The sequence below is a fragment of the Equus asinus genome, chromosome 13, assembly GCF_041296235.1.
Source record: "Equus asinus isolate D_3611 breed Donkey chromosome 13, EquAss-T2T_v2, whole genome shotgun sequence".
Lineage (NCBI taxonomy): Eukaryota > Metazoa > Chordata > Mammalia > Perissodactyla > Equidae > Equus > Equus asinus.
Window position 1 is genome coordinate 51571567 of NC_091802.1, and position 17900 is coordinate 51589466.

Genomic DNA, 17900 nt, shown 5'->3' on the forward strand with positions numbered 1-17900 from the left:
GTGACTTCGAGGGTGTTGGGAGAATATGAGTTAGCTCTGATATCATAAAAAGAACCACTAAACAGCTTAAGACGCAGAAGACATAAGTCACTTCAAAACTATATTTTCTATCACATTGGACAGAGATGCAGAGAATCAAAAATTAGAAGTGCAAAGTTCCATGTTGTGTAAGAGAGGGGAAAGTATGTCATGTCCTGATGAGAGCAGAGCGGCCATTGAAATTTCTCAGTTTTTTGCACTTCTGTCTTTGATTTGATAAAGCAATTTAATTTCTTTATTTCACTCTTCCTGTAAAGGGGAGTGGGACAGAGATTGACCCGAATGAGTGAGAAGAGATATAAAGTGATGCATTCTAAATGGTATTGTAAGAGTAAGCTGAAATTTATAGCTGAAAGTTATTGTAAATAAATAGTGATGTGGGCACAGGAATGCTCTTGAAATTTGGAACCACTGTTTTTCCCTGCATGAGAAAGATAGAAGTTTCTCTAAAACTTCAGTTCATATGCACTTATTTCCACTGGTTTTTCCAAACCCATATAAATATACGTGTATTCTAACTCTGTGCCATGTGTTTACATGAACACACGCACATAGCAATAGATTTTCCTGAAGTCTCCAGAAGTCCCAGCTTCAAGATAGTTAAAATGTTTGCTCCATTGCGCCAACTTGTCTTTCGCCTCCACAATCTCTTTGGGAATATTTATCTTTTATGAGTTACAAGAAAGATTTCTGGCCTTAGAGGAAAGACAGATGAACAAATTAACCCCTAGGGGATTACACTGGCTGCTTCTGGTCATGCCGCCTACTTAGACTAATCTCTTCTTTTCTTCCTCATATCCTTGTATATAGAATTTGGTTTAATGAGGAAAATCATTATTTGTTGAATATTTATTGAGAAATTCAGAGGTCAATGCTACTCTTCTATTTTTTCTTATTACTAGATTAAAAGAAATAAAGATTGGGAAACCTAATTATGTGGTATTTGGTACTTACTGTGTGCATTAAGATGCTCATCCATATTTGCTGCCATTGTTTCCACTGCCTTTATGTATTGGCTTAAATATTTATCATGCATTTTAAATTACAATTATAATAATTCAAGGTTTAAGTCAGAGTGGATTCTTCCAGGCTACCAGATCACTCTGATATATGACTCTATTACCACAAAGTTTAGGATTCCTAATATTGACTATTCTCTAGGTATGCTAGTAGAAACGGAAAGAGAAAAACATGCTGATGCAAAACACCATTTTTATAAAAACACAACTTCTCTGGCTTGAATTCAGCACCTGATGGAAATCCAGACTTATAAATCCCCTACAGAGTAGCATAAGATAACATTTATGGAGGTGAAAGGGACCTCAAGAGAGAACATGATACAGTTCTCTGCTTGAACACCTAAGGTCAGATGGTTGTGTACAGGAATTGTATTCCAAATAATAAGGGCATCAACCAATCAGAACAGACAGTGGCAGTCCATCTGAAGAAGGATTCTGGAGGACCCACGTTATTGCAGATGCTACTACCATTTGTTGCTGGATAATGGGGAGACAGATGGGGGTAAGCCAGAGGTGGAGCTAGGTGGCTGGCATATTGTGAAGTAGTCAGGGGACCCAGCACAATAGCTATGTATCAAACAATGTGGACATATTTTAATATTTTAACAAGGAATATGAGTCTTCTAGAGGGAACCATATAAATATTAACCGTAGTTACAGACATTTTCTTAGGATGAGAATTCTCTTTGTGGAGTATGTTTCATATCACACAAAACTCCTCAGTATCTTCACCTGAAATCTCCCTAGATTAGCTGTCTATTCTACAGACCTTTTAAAAAAACTCTATTTGTTTGAAAAGAGTAATTGTTTTCCATGTGTCTTCTCTTCACCAAACAGTATAGGGGGGTTGAGAAAAGTTAGAGCTTTAGAGTGAGGCAGACGTGAGTTTGAGTCAAAGTTACCAGCTGTATGTCTATTTAATAACTCAGAGCATCTGTTTCCTTAGCTATAAAAAGGCTCGTTGTGGGAATTAAATGAGATGACTCTTTGGATAGTGTCTAGCACAAAGTGGGTGTCCTGTAAATGTTTTATATCATTCGTTCATTTTGTTGATATGGTCCCTGTATCCTACCACAAGCATTAATCCTCAGGTCTTGTCTCCATTATTGCATAACAAGTAGATTCTTAGAGGAACCGTGTTTAGAGCATTTTGTCTTCATTTCTTCCCCCAGAACAGAACCATGTATGAAGTTAACAGTCAATAAACACAACTGAATGACTCTGAGTTTTTTGGCTTTTCTTCTTAAGACTTACTTTCTATCCTTTTAATCTGCTTTCCCTTTCTCCTGGATGCATTCCAGACTCTCAACATCCTTAAAATGTGGCATTGGTACAGTACCTTCCAGGGACACATGTGTAAAGAATAAAATTGTGTGATTGGAATCCATCTGAATATTTTAAAGATTCTTATTTCCTTGGCTAGTCTCTATATTCTCTCTATAAATCTCATTCATCTGAGCTGACTGAGCTTCATGTCCCTTTCTGATTTACACTTCTTACACACTTCAGATGTCATCACATGAATTGCATACATCCTCCCCATCCAAAACCAACTGTAGACACTGAAGTTACACAAGAACTTCAACTACTTTGCTAATTCTTCATATAGTTATGCTGAGAGGCAGTGCAGTATAATGGTTAGGAGCATAGGCTCCAGGACTATGTATGGGTTCAAATCTACATTTTTCCATTTGCTAGTTTGATGACTTTTAGCAAAGGTAATTAATCCCTGTATGCTTCAGTTTCCCCATATGCAAAATAAGGCTAATAACACTAGTTACTTTATAGGGTCATTTTAAAGGTCATTTAGTTAGTGCATGTAAGGAACTTAAAAGTAGTGCCTGATAAACAATTAGTACTTGGCAAAAGTTAGCTGTAATTATTACATATAACCACTTTTCCCTGCTCTTCAGTTTAAATGAAGAATGCATACATTCAATACTTAAATTTGAACAGTCAGACTTCCTGGGAATTTCTGACACAGAAAAAGCCCACAAGGATAGCATAGGGTATTTACTGTAGCATTATTAGTACAGTAGCAAAACTCAGACACAACCTGAATGTCTATCGATTACTAGGGAGATCATCAAATGAACTAGAATATTCCTGCGCTGTAAATGGTCATATAATTATTTAAAATAATTAAATTTTTCTAAGATATGTTGTTAAGAATATGAAAGCAAGTTATAGAAAAATATATTATGTCACGTAAGTAAAGACCTTCAAAATACAAATGATGTACAGTACTTCTACATAAACATATAGAAAGCAGTTTGAAAAGATCCACAACAAATGAAAAATAGTAATAATTTCTGCAGAAGGCAGTGGAACTGGGTATAGTAAAATATTTTTTGTGTTTTCTTATTTTTATATTTAAAAATCATAATGCAAATGTATTTCTTCTGTACTGAAAAATCAAAATATGACTGAGTGAAGTTAAAACCAGAAAGCTAATTTGAGTAGTTTGGTTCAGTGGCATTGGAAGTTATTGATTTTTTTTTTAACGTTGAACTCTATTTCTTTCGAGAATTGAGAGAAAGTCAGTTTATTGACCAATGAATCAACAGAGCTAATGAGCTCACCTGGCTTGAATCAATGGCATCCTTTCTTAAGCATGTGCACATAAACAAGTCGATTATACATTTTCTGATCAATATCAGGAGGACTAAGATTTAATGTCAGGGTGCTTCATGTGCTGTTATAATCAAGCACCTGTACTTTATGGACTGAAAGAATCCAGAGTTAAATAAATCTAAGGAAATCATCTTTGTATCTTCTCTTTGTCTGCGGAGGAGACCTTATTCCTTTGTCTGATACATGGGTTTTACTGTATTTAGAATCCGTGCTTTTCTTTAGTACCTAGGACCTTATTTCTCAATGGGGAACTTTTTCAAATCCAAAACAAAAATATCACTATGTTTTTGAGTTTGGGAAATTGTGACATCATGACTTTACTGATTTTTTTTCTTCGATTTTATTTTTGGAAGGAGCTATATAAACATGCCCTGCTGTTGGTCACAAGTGTTCTCAGGCCAACTAAGTGTTTATGAACAAGGACTGAGTTTGTGCTGCACCAGCTGCATTGTCCTTTTCACACTGATAGATTGTAATCTATTTTGTAGACAGGAACCCTGGCCTTTGTTGTATTGAAAATTCTCATAAACTCAGACAAGGAAATGTGAGCAACAGCAATATGCAAGCATCCTCTAGTGAAAACACCAGGTTTCCTGGGATCTTGCTGAGGTCTGAGTGAGGCCATTGCCCCACAGAGGCAGGAGAGAGAAAGAATATTAATCACATTTCACAGTCCCCGTCCGAAGTCTGTTATTGCTGCAGTGCCCACATTTGTTCCCTTACTGGGGAGCAAGCACGCTCACAGAGTTAATCACAGGATGGTGCATTTTGGTGCTTAGTGTTAGGAATAGGGCTTGGCCACTCGTGGACCTTAAGCACAACATTTCTTCTCTGGGAGATGGTGTGGCAAAGAGTATAAACATAAGATAAAAACACACACAGATTCTCAAATTAAAACAACCAACCACCAGATTAGAAATAAATTAAAGTGCCAATTCCAAATGTTGTTCCAATTCCAATGGAAACTCTCACTAACACCACTAAAAAAGAGGGTACAATTAACACCATCATTTTGGAAATTAATCTCATCATCAAGTTGAAAATGTGCACATCCTTCCCAGGTATACACCAAAACTATTAAAGACGTATACAAAGAAACACATATTTGTATGTTTCGAGAATGTAATTCTGTATATATGTTAAAATACACACAGCTACATGTAATAACATGGACAACAAAAAATATAAACTAAAAACAAGCACACATAGTTTCAAACCCTAGCTTTACCATTTGCTATGTGTATAATTTGAACTCAGTTTTTAATCTTTCTGAGTTTTAGATGTCTTCTCTTTAAAACAGAATTGAGAATAATTATAATAACTATTGTAAGACTTTAAAATTTAAGAAGGACCTGGAATATATAGAGATGCAGTGCTTTTATGTTTTCATTTGTAAAATTGTGACAAAAGAAATGTTGCTAAATTAAGGGAGTGTGGTCAATGTGATAACGTTTTGATAAGATAAGGCTACATGGGCCAGCCAGGTGGCGCAGTGGTTAAGTGCACACGTTCCGCTTTGGTGGCCTGGGGTTCACCAGTTCGGATCCCGGGTGCGGACATGGCACTGCTTGGCAAGCCACGCTGTGGTAGGCATCCCACATAGAAAGGAAGATGGGCACGGATGTTAGCTCAGGGCCAGTCTTCCTCAGCAAAAAGAGGAGGATTGGCAGAAGTTAGCTCAGGGCTAATCTTCCTCAAAAAAGAAAAAAAGAGAAGGCTACAATGCATATGAAAAATTCTGTGATGATATTTAGCATGGGCAGTTGTGATGTTATGCTTCAATACCCCACAGATCTCCTGATTCAATATTTGAGAGTCCATTAAAATGAAAGCAAATTTCTTTCCTTGGAATGTTGTTTATCATGTTACCATTGCATTTTTGCAAATGTCACCACTGATATATCTAAATCCATCTCAGAAGTAAATGGCGTTACCCAGATTTTATTTGATTTATCCCCTAAACCAGGTACTGAGCACCTACGGGAAACTAAGTATTTGCTGGGTGCTGGAGAGCCAAAGAGAAGCAAGATGTCCTATTTGATACCTAGCAGTTCCCAACCTAGTGTAGAGTTAGGAAATAGAGGAATGGCAACCAAAAAAAGCCAGGTGCTCAAGTTGCGTCATAAACAAAGAACTTTGGGAAAAGAGAGTTAAAAGCAACTGATTTATCATCTACTCTCTTACCCAATTTGATTTAAATCTACATAAAAGTATTTGGCTTGGCATACAAGAATCCTGAATTCTCTTCTAGGTAGTTCAGGTAGTTCATCATATTTCCCACCTTTGCCAATCCATATCCTTCTTCCTTCTGTCTTTGCACAAAATGTTAAATATACATGGCTTCATAATAACAGTAGCAGCAATCTTAGTAAATTATTTAATGAAATGAACTTGATTCTTGTAACAATTCAAAATGTATTCATCTTTCTAGAGCAAGACCATATCTCCAGTCTAAACTCATCTCAATTTTCTACAACCTCCAATTACACCTAGGTCAAAACAACTTAGTTTAGCACTTTATTGTTCCCCAAATATTTTATGCTTTTTCTTAATTTAGTAATTGCCATTTTATAGTACTGGGAACTTTTATTATAAGTTGCTTCCAGTTAAGTTTTAAAACATACTAGTTTCTTAGACTTATGGGAGCAGAGAATAACCTTCTGCCCTCAACAATCCTATCTTACCCCGAATCCCACAATGCTAGGCCTACTGTAGATGGACAGAATGTTGGAAAATATGTGATTGGATTTGCTTCTTTTGTTGTCAGAGCTTGCTGTGTTACTGAAAAAGACTGAATAAAATATCTTTCATATTTGTCTCATTTAACAAAATTTAATAGCAGGGACAGTTTACGCTAATATTAATATTTTAAAAATGAGCATTAGTAAAGTGAGTATGTTTCTTAGTTCATGAGGCTCCTCATGTCTCGATATTAGCAATACTACGAACTGCAAAAAAAAGAAAGAAAAAAAGAGACTAAAGTAATTGTCTCAGGTGAACTATATCCAGTTCACAACAATAGATCTATGTAGGTTTCTTAAAGTTTTCTGCTTATTAAGCCTCTTTATCTGTCTCCACTAGCTTGTGGAGCTATTCTATTCGCATGTCTCACTGTTGTGCAGGAGAACAGCCGACTGGATTGAGCATGAATCAGCTACTAAAATAAGTGGCAGGGTAACTATGATATGTCACTTGACCCTAAATTAATATTCTTTTGTCCCTATTTCATCTCTCTTTCCCTGCAACTTCTGCCTTGCTCTTTTCAGTACACTTCTGCTAAACAAATAAAAAACAGATGCAACATCCAAAATGCCTTTAAACCCATGTCTCTTGAATTTCTAGAAACACTCATTTGTGAAAAGCATGATAATTTATTCATCTTAGCTGTAGCATAAACACAATTTGCATCATAAACACACTTTGTATTTTTCCCTTTCCATTTTTAGGCGCCATCTCTGTCTGTCACTGTTCTTGTCAGAATATTGCTTCGATTTCAATTCACATGAAGATGGGAAAACAGCACATAAGTTTTATTTAATCTATTCGTAATGAGTTAAAATACATACATGTTTAAATTACATAAATTGCTTAAACTGGACAAAGCAGATGATACATGCTTTGAAGCGTTATCACAGACTTTATTGTAAACCATTTGAAATGCTTTTGTGAAACAGCATAAAAAATACTTAAAATCCTCTTGTATTCATTCATTTATTTACTTTTATCAAGATATAACTGAGACCTAACATATTACTTTCAGGTGTATAACATAACGATTTGATATTTGTATATATTGAGAAATGAGTATCACAATGTCTAGTTAATATCCCGCACCGCACTCAAAATCTCTTGAAAGACCTCCAAGGAGAGAGATGCTACCTATGTAGGACTTGGCTTCAGAGTCTGCTCACGCTATTTGAAAGATTCTCCCTGGTGCCTCTCTAAGCCTTCTGTGACTATGATTTAATAGATGAGAGTTTGGAGTGAGGTCAATCTGAGTGAAGGATTTGCTACTGCTGCCCTATCACTTCAGGGTGAGAGCAGCAGACAGAGCTGAGAGTGACAGATATTACAGGATGTGATGGGATGGGCACTCATCCAAAGCAAACACAGAGGAGGCACCTGTGGGTCTAATGCTTCTCAATTTGCAGAGTCAGCCCTAGATATAATAATGCTGCAGGAACAGACAGAATGAGGAAGAAAGAAAGAAAATGGAAGAAAGGAAGAAAGGAAGGGAGGCAGGGAGGGAGGAAGAAAGAAACAGAATAGCTCAGCTAGTGTAGAAATACTCAATGCCTAGGAAAGGATACCAGTTTGTGTCTTTTTACATGATGAACCATGAGTCCCTTTGGAGACACGTATTCCTAAAATTTGAAGGAGGTGAATTTGACAACCAGGATATTGTAATTGAGTTTCTCCCTAATCCGATGAATTGAAAGGCTAGAAGTTATCAAATATAGGGAAGTAAAGGAAATGTTCTTTATAGTTTACCTTTTATTTGCTTATATGAACAAAGGATCAGTGTGAGACTCTCATACAGATAGAGAGAAAATGAATGTGTCGGAGAAAGCTGAACCCAGAAGACTGTTAGATTGACTTCATCCTGAAAAAAGGCTGGGGATGACTTAAAGTAAATCATAGCAAAATGCCTGCCTTGATAGACGCAGGATACCTCTCTGGAAGTTGTAATCCTTTCTCTAATTACTATGTGACCCCCATATTTTGGGCCAATGCTGTCAGTTTGCCAAAAAGTTGGTCAGGGGCTGTAATCCAATAAGTGTTTTATTTTCAATTGCACATTCACAAATTAAACTGCAGCTGCAACCCAAATCAACCTGATCTGTTCAGAGAGGCATAGGAAAAGTCAATTAGTTTTTCCACTCTCTGGGGCCAAATGGTCAATTAGAGTAGAGAAAATGTATGTGGGGGGTATGTATGTGTGTGTGACTCTTTGGGGACGAAGTAAGACTTTGACGACCGAAACATCAAGTTAATGTGAATCAATCCAACTACAGCATGTTTCTTTATAAAAAGACACTTTTCTTCTATTAGGCTATAAAGTTCTAGAGGGTACTTTTTATATAATGATCATCATATATTCACCACAGTGTCTCACAAAATACGTTTTGTATAGGAGTTTCTTAGATCTTTGTTGAATGGATGTCTGAATGATTGACTGAAACAAAATTCTCCATGAAAATGCATCCAGGAGATCACATTCATTTTACCACTTGCTCCCGAGAAACCCTTTCCCAGTTCCTCCCACTTGGAAATTGTCAGATCATACTGTCCTATATTTGGAATAATAGAGAGCTGTCAATGTAGCAGATGTCTGGGTTAGCAATCCAATTGCCTCACTCTTTTGTGAATGCTGCCGTCAAACAATGGGTGAGTTCAAAATTAGATGAATCATCATCTCTTTTGTCATTTGGTTTGCCCACCTGCTGACAGGGGGAGATTCACTGTTAATAAGAATGATCCCTAGTGAAGATCACATACTTCCATCTTATTAGAAGCAGTTTAAGATTGACCCTGGGGCAGGTGGTAAGGGAATTTAGGATTTATTCTATCCTTATTTGCTACAAACAAAGATAACCTGTGTTTGAAAATGATGTGTGGAAACGGAAATTTAGCTGTGTCCTTTGAGATATTTTTAATCAGTGAAAATCATAACAACCACAAAAGTTCTATGGACGTTTGTTCATGGGGAATCATCCCCCTACTATTTCCCAAAACTTTTAAGGAGGAATCGTTAATCATCTAAGAAAGTCCCAACTCAGCATGCCCTTCAGGACTCCGTGTAATTCCTTGGCCCAAAACCCCCATAAACTTTTTAATTCAGCCACAATGCACATGCCACATTTTCTTGCATATGGCTTTTATTTCCTACTGTTAATGGTGTTCTCTTCCCCACCTGGGTCCACTTTTTCTACTGATTCATCAAACCTTAGCTCCAATCATCTCATTCATAAGGATTTCCCAGGTCTCTCCGGCCATTATTAAATTCTCCCTCTGCTGAGTTCCAGGACCTTCATTTTCAATTTCATTCACTAATTGTTCATAACTTATTGTATGTGGGAATCAGTGAAAGGTTTGCCTTCTATCTTTATTTTCCTCGGAGAGCAAAGATCGCGCATTTAGTCTTTCTCATACTCAGTGCTATGCATTACCGCTTTTATAGAGCAGGAATTCAATAACTATTAGTTGAATTGAATTGTACCAAACTGCCCTTATAGGGCTTTTCATCTAATTGGGAAAAAAGACAAGCACATTAAACAACATTAAGAGAATGGCAAAGCATCAGAATGAAAACTGAAAATAGTGTGGTAGAAAATGAATATCTCAGTCATGGGGAAGTATAGTAGGTAGAAGCTATTTTAGCTGAGTAGAGTTAATCAGAAAAGACTTTTAGGAGAAGTATCTTTTGTGCTAAATCTTAAAAGATATTAGTATTTTTTCACTCTGGTGACTAACACATTAAACAAGTTAATTTTTTGAAAAATGGGATATTTAAAATTTCAGAAGATAAAATGAGAGAGACTATTTCAAATACATCTTATAGAAATGTAAATTGGTAAAAACTTCCTGAAAAGTGCTTTGGTTTTATCAGGAAACTTTTGGAAAATCCATAAATTTACCTGAAATTATTTCACTGCAAGCAACTTATTCTAAATACATAAATAAAAATCATAGTGAAGGTTTATATGCAATGATAGTAATCACTTTCCTTTTATCTACACCATAGCCACACTGGTCATCTTTCAATCCCTCACATTCAGCACACCTGGGCTGCCTCAGGGCCTTTGCCCTTGCTTTTCCCTCTGTCTAAAGTATTCTACCTCAACCTTTTCTTCCCTAGATAATCCTACATAGCCTTCACCTCTCACTCAGGATCACTTCTCCAGGGCTACCTTCCTTCTATTCCCACAGAAGAACAAAAGTTTGGCTTACCCCCCTCACCCCAAAATGCTTACATAGCACTATTGTGCCTTCACTGTCTTCCATACATTTATGGATACATTTTGAGAGTTGACCTCTCATCTACTCTAAATTCCATAAGGGCAGGAGCCATATCTATCTTTCTTATTGCCATCTTTAAGTGCCAAGTACAGCCCTGTGGCAGAGCAGATAGGCTCAGCTAGCATTTGTTGAATAAACACACAAATCATATCAATAGAAAAAGATTAAAATGGAGCTAAAAATCTAAAAGGTGGACAATTGCTTACAAATGATGATATAGTCATAAGATAGTATATGACAATCATTAAAACAATATTCACACAATTATCTCATGAAAAAATGCTTATAATTTTATATGTAAAAAAGGTATAAGATAAAAACATAACCATCTTCATTCTATGAAATGTTCATTTATAAAAAGATTCTTAAGTGTTTGTAGGAAGTAACACACTAGCAAAATGTTCACACTGATTACCGTGGCCTGGAGGGGTTATGGGTTCATCTATTCATTCAAAGCGCTGGCTTAGACTCTGGGAGTCAGCAATAAATAAGATAAATGACAGCTTTGATCTCATGGAATTTACATGTTTATGATAGAGACAGATGATTAAGAAGTGAATAATTAAATACACAGAAAAACTCTTCCAAGTTCTGATAGCTCTGGGGGCTGTGCAACAGGATGGAGTGACAGAGTACGTAATTGCGAGGGATCCTCCTGGGATGGGGTTGACAGGGATGGCTTCTTCTGAGGAGCGATGACCAACCTGAGACATGAAGGATAGGAAGGAGCTAAGCTTGGGAAAAGTGTCCCTGAGGAGGGTAGGGCTTGCTGTAATTTTAATTTTCTTCCTTATGCTTTTCTGTATTTTTATTTTTTTACAAAAGGAATGGAATAGTGTTATAGTTAGAAAAAAATTAACTCAATAAAAAGCATATACATAGTGTAAAATTTGCTTAGATTAGGTGTGAGTCATATAATAAATGCCCAATTAATTTTAGTTCTTAAAGGAAGAAAGGAAAGAAGGAAGAAAGGAAATACAGAAAGAAGGAAGGAATTTGTACGCTGTTCACCCAACTCAGTGACCTGGTAACTGCATAACTTCAGGGTATTCTACACTGAATACCTGCTAACTCTGACCCCATATGTATTCAGGATTTCAACTGGAGTCTAAATTGGGATTCCAATGTGGGAGATTGAATAATATAACACATAAATTTCTTAAAACAGTGCCTGGTATCATAACATAGGGTGACTTACTGCCTCAATTTACTTGGTACTGGTCCCAGTTTTAAAACCCGGGGACCCTCTCAGTCCTGGACAAACCAAGAGCGTTGGTCACTCTTTTGATAGGTACTCTTAATGACGAACTAAGGAGAGGGACTATCCAAAATTTTTGAATGAATGTTTCCATCTGGAGAGGAAGGGAGGTTTTTGTACCGGCAGCTCAGAGAGAAACAGAGGTGGTGGGTGACATTAGTACCTTATGTTGAGTTCTGCCAAACTAATACAAAGAGGGGCTGTAGACAGAAGCTGAAGAGGTGATTTTCACAAAAGTCTTCACGAGCCAAGTACGGCTTTGGTGACTGAGTGGGTTGGGAACAGATAACATTCCTAACATCTGTAGGGAATACTGCCCAGCATTGGTGAAGAGAAAATGCGAAGTAATTCAGGGCCACAGGTAACTGAATATTTAAGTTTGTTTCTTTTGAATCCACTTAAATCTTCAAAATTTAGGATATACATAGTTTCACCTGGTGTAATTTTATTGATTTGTTCATTTATTTTAAATAATGATATAGCAATATTGCAACTGAAGAAAGTAAAAAATACACAACTACATGATTCTAACATAACAGATATAAATTTTTCTTCCAATATTTTTAATATACCTTTTAAATAGTCAGAGACGAAAGATGCATACAAGTTAGCATAATATACTTTTTTTTTCATAGACTTCATTTTTTAGAGCAGTTTTAGGTTTACAGAAAAATTGAGCAGAAGGTACAAAGATTTCCCATAACACCTCCTACCCCCACACATGGATAACCTCCCCCATTATCAACATCCCTCACCAGAATGGTACATTTGTTACAATCATTGAAACTACATTGACACATCACTATCATCCAAAGTCCGTAGTTAAATTCGATTATCATTCTGTACATTCTATGGTTTTAGACAAATGTACAATGACATATATCCATCATTATAGTATTATACAGAGTAATTTCACTGCCATAGAAATTCTCTGTGCTCCATTTACTAATCACCCCCTCCCACCAACTCCTGGTGACCCCGATCTTTTTACTGTTTCCATAGTTTTGCCTCTTCTAGAATGTCATACAGTTGGAATCACACAGTGTGTAACTTTTCCAGATTGACTTCTTTCTCTTAGTAATATGCGTTTGTTTCCTCCATTTTTTTTAAGTGCTGAATAATATTCCATTGTCTGGATGGACCACAGCTTATTTATCCATTCACCTATTGAAGAACTTGTTGGTTGCTTCCAAGTTTTGACAACTATAAATAAAGTTACCAAAAACATCGATGTGCAGGTTTTTGTGTGGACATAAATTTTTGACATCTTTGGGCTAATACCAAGGAATACAGTTGCTGGATTGTATGGTAAGAGTAGGTTTAGTTTTTCAAGAAACTGCCAGCGTTTATTCCAAAGTGGCTGTACCATTTTGCATTCCCACAAGCAATGAATGAGAGTTCCTGTTGCTCGATGGTCTCATCAGCATTTAGTCTTAATGTTCTGGATTTTGGTCAATCTGACAGGTATGTAGGTATCTCATTGTTTTAATTTGCATTTCCCTGATGACGTATGAGGTGACCCATCTTTTCATAAGCTTATTTGTCACCTGTATATCTTCTTTGGTGAGGTGTCTTAAGGTCTTTAGTCATTTTTAATTGTTTTCTAATTGTTGAGTTTTAAGAGTTCTTTATTTTTGATATCAGATATGTCTTTTGCAAATATTTTCCGCCAGTCTGTGGCTTGCCTTTCATTCTCTTGACAGTGTCTTTTGTAGAAGTTTTTAATTTTAATCAAGTTCAGCTTATTAATTCTTTATTTCATGGATCGTGCCTTTTGGTGTTATATTAAAAGGCCACTGTCAAACGCAAGGTTGTCTGGATTTTCTCCTATGTCATATTCTAGGTGTTTGATTGTTTTACATTTAGGTCTATGACTCATTTTGAGTTAATTTTTGTGAAGAGTGTAAGGGTTATGACTAGATTCATTTTTTTGCATGTGGATGTCTCTTTGCTCCAGCATCCTATATTTTTGTTTAATATATCAAAAGCATTATTTCTGGTTCTCACATTTCCTTTACTACTATTGTTTTTAATGGCTGTGTGACATTTTCACCATCAATATTGGGCAATGGAGATGCTTTCATTTCTAATCAAAAGAGACATTTTTGCACTTACGGCATTTGTATTTCAGATCATTTTCTTAAGGCATATTTACAGAAGTGCAACTACCTCGTCACCAGATGTGAGCAAGCTCATGTCTCTGATATGCTTTGCTACCACTCTAAATGGCTTTTAGTAATATATAGCACCAGTAGTAGGTTATGACATCTAAAAGATTTTTAAAAATGCCTTTCTGATGTTTTATTTTGCTTATGTTTATATTGAATATTTTTATCATATTTATTTATTAGTTGTATGTCTCCTCTTGTAAATGCCTTTTCATACTTTTGCCCATTTGTCTATGAGTGAATTGTTTGCCCTATCAAATATGCATATATATTTAATAAAGTTTTTTAGCTCCTTTCTTATTTTGTAAAGTTTCCCATCTTGCTCTTCGCCTGTGCCTTTTGTTACGCTTTTTAATATGCATAATTTTAAAATTTTTATGTAGCAATCTACTGATATATATTTTTTCTTTTTGTGTCTTGTTTAGTTGTCCATTTAAAAAATATTTTCCTTCCAAGTCTTTAATAAATATTCACTTCTATTTTCATCCACTTTTTATTGTGAAATATTTATTTTATATATATCTGGATTTGATTTACTATATGGAGAGATCTGAGAGACTGAATTTTTCATTTTCCAAGTTGCTAAACATCTGTTCTAATATGTACTTTCTTGTGAACTCAATGACATTTTTTTTTTCTGAGGAAGATTCATCCCGAGCTAACGTCTGTTACCAATCTTCCCCTTTTTTGCTTGAGAAAGGTTCTCCCTGAGCTAATATCTGTGTCAAACTTCCTCTATTTTTTATGTGTGATGCCACCACATGGCTACTGACAAGTGGTGTAGATCCATGCCTGGGAAGGGAACCCAGGTTGCCGAAGTAGAGTGCACCAAACTTAACCACCAGGCCACAGGGCCGGTCCCTCAATGACATTTTTAAATAGCATAATTGGAGTTTACATTTATGCCTTATTTGTTGTTGCTGAATTGTGTTTTAAGCTAAATAGAGCAATGGCTGTTTTGATAAAAACAAGCAATTTTATAAATATCACTTGAATACTTTTTGTATATATTTGGCTTACATACATAGCAAAGGTTATCCCAAGCCTGATGAGATTTGCAAAGGATCATTGGGAGATTTTAGATTGTTCTATCTCATTTCTACTGGTCCTTCTTGCTTTTTATAACTGACTGATTATAAGGAGATGCCGATTTCAACATGTTTTGCAAACTTTTCGGTAGACAAAAGAACAAAAGTACACGTTGTTCCTTGTGGTTAGAGGGGAGAATATTAATGACAAATAAGATATACGGCTTCCCTCATATGAGTAGGAAAGGAGAAATATACAGATTTTTAGAAAAACGGACCAAGGGTCATGACATAAAAAGCAAAGATTATGGAGGCTATGAAGAACCTTGGGGGACATCTGGTTCAGCTAGCTCATCAGATATATAATAAAAACAATAGCAGTGAATACTAATTTGACATTACAACACAGAGACCACACTAAAAGTCCTTTATTTCTCCTAACCGTCTTCTGTGAACTCCCACTTTACAAATGAGGAAATTTAGAAGTGATGCCATTGCTGCAATAAGCTCATGAAGAGTCTGACCATCTAAAAAGAAAAGTGACTTGTCAAAAGTTACAGAGTTGAGTCAAGACTATCAAAAACTCTGATTTGCTGATTCCCAGTGCAATTTTTATGTCCTATGGCTCGTAAAAGACAGTATACACACACACACACACACACACACACACGCACACACACACATTTTCTGATAAGGTCATTCAGGTTTTTTAACAGAATCTTTTCTGAATCTAAATTTAAGTACCCAAAATATACAATGCACAAACATAGAAAATTAATAATACATTTACATTCCTTTAAAGATTCCCTGTTGTAAAATTATTTGTAACTTTCACAGTTGTGACAAAAGTAAAATAATTAATCATAATTAACTGTCATGCTCACGCTCTCTTGCCAAATCTGTTAAATGTAATTAGATGATTCCTTGTGCTCCATTTTGCAGTGATGGGCTCAAATTCGGGCTGAGTTTCATGTGGTGTCATCACATCTTGCAGCTATCATTGTCAGTTTCTCCGTTAGCATGGCTCCCTCTGGGAGTGTCCTGTGCCAGGCATATTATTCTATAAGTTCTACTTTGTCAATAATGTCAAGGAATGCATCACTACCACCTCTACTCCCCACCGAAATAACATTAATTGCTATGTCCCACATGTGATTTATGTGGAGGGAGTATGTTATGCTTGAGTGTAGAGCATAGAGTAAAGAAATCTTACTTTACTAAAGAAACGGTAAGTACTAAGCATTCATATAACAATCTAAGCTTGCTTATTAGTTTAGAGAAAGACAGCTATAATTTTCCATCCTTCTCTAGTCGATTTTTCCCCCAATTAACATTATTTGTTGAAGATGGAATTTCACAGTAGGAACAGAAGTGGAAGGGAAAGAAGTATTTCAGCTTATCACAGTCACAGAGCCATCTCTGAAGGCCTTGGGTTTATACGTGTCAGGTACCAAAATGTGATCTTCATTCTAAATTATCTTACATATTCTCTTGGATACACAGAACAAAAAGAGAAACTACAGCAGACAGATTTTTACAACGGCAAAATATGATGGAAAAGACTCTGGGCTCATCATTCAGAGAAGCCATCTGTGCCAGAGTAACTGTCTGTAGAGGGAAAAAATAAATCATTTTCAAAAACCCCATTGCTCCCAAATCTGGTCCAATGCCACTGTCTTGAGTGCCAAGTACTCCATCTGGCAAAAGAAAGTCATGGAAAAGCACAAAGGCAATTTACCCAATTGGCCTGGGCAGAAAGTTTACTCTTCAATTATTTTTTGTGAGTCTTCCCTCAGAGTGTGGTTCAGACAGTTCTGCACCAGGATCAATGGCTGGGCAGGGTTCAAGTCAGTGAAAACCAAATCAGGATGAGTAGCGGTGTAATTAGCTGCAGTTTAGTCTCCCTCCTCTTTATAGCCCCAGTTGTAATTCCTCCTTCCTAACAGGTTCACCCTATTTAAAATAGTGGTCTTCAAAGAGGAAATTCCTGATATGATCATAAAACAAGATACACAGCAAGTTGATGCTCAAACTCACCATTACAAGGCATCAAGTTCCTTTGAAAATTTATAATCCAACAGCCTCACTTTCTAAATAGGCTGCTGTGGTAAATGCAGTTAATTGGTGAATTCCTTCTCTCTACCATTTTCTATTATTTTTAGGCAAAGGCTTGATCTGAAAATGAGTCTACTTTCTTTTCAGTATCCTTGGAAACCAACCAGTCCAATGGTTTTGCTGCCATTGGGTGAGACGATCTATTTCTTGGGAGATTGCCATTTAGAGAATTAAAATTATAAGGCCCCAAATAAGGAATTTTTCCAACAGCAAATCAATTTATGTACCTTTCAGAGAATTTTTCTAGAAATTTGCTTAAGAAAAGCTGAGTAAATGTAATGTCATTTCAGGACTGAAACACTCAGCTCTGATATAGATCCTAACTAGCATACTTTCTGAGCTATCACCAGCTGGTTATTTGCCATATGTGGAATGCATGTTCTGTACTCCAGAGACATGAATCACTTGTTCAATTAAAAATAGTATTTCCCGAGCAATTATTTGATCAAGAATGGGAATAAGTCGTGGGTGAAATTGTGGCCATTTGCATTCCTATCTTGGAAATGTGCCTGCAGTTTCGTGACAGAATATACACATATTGATCAATTTTTTCTGAAACATCTGCCACAAAGTTAGCAACTACTGATTCTTCTGGGATTTCTTTAAAATTAGGTCAAGT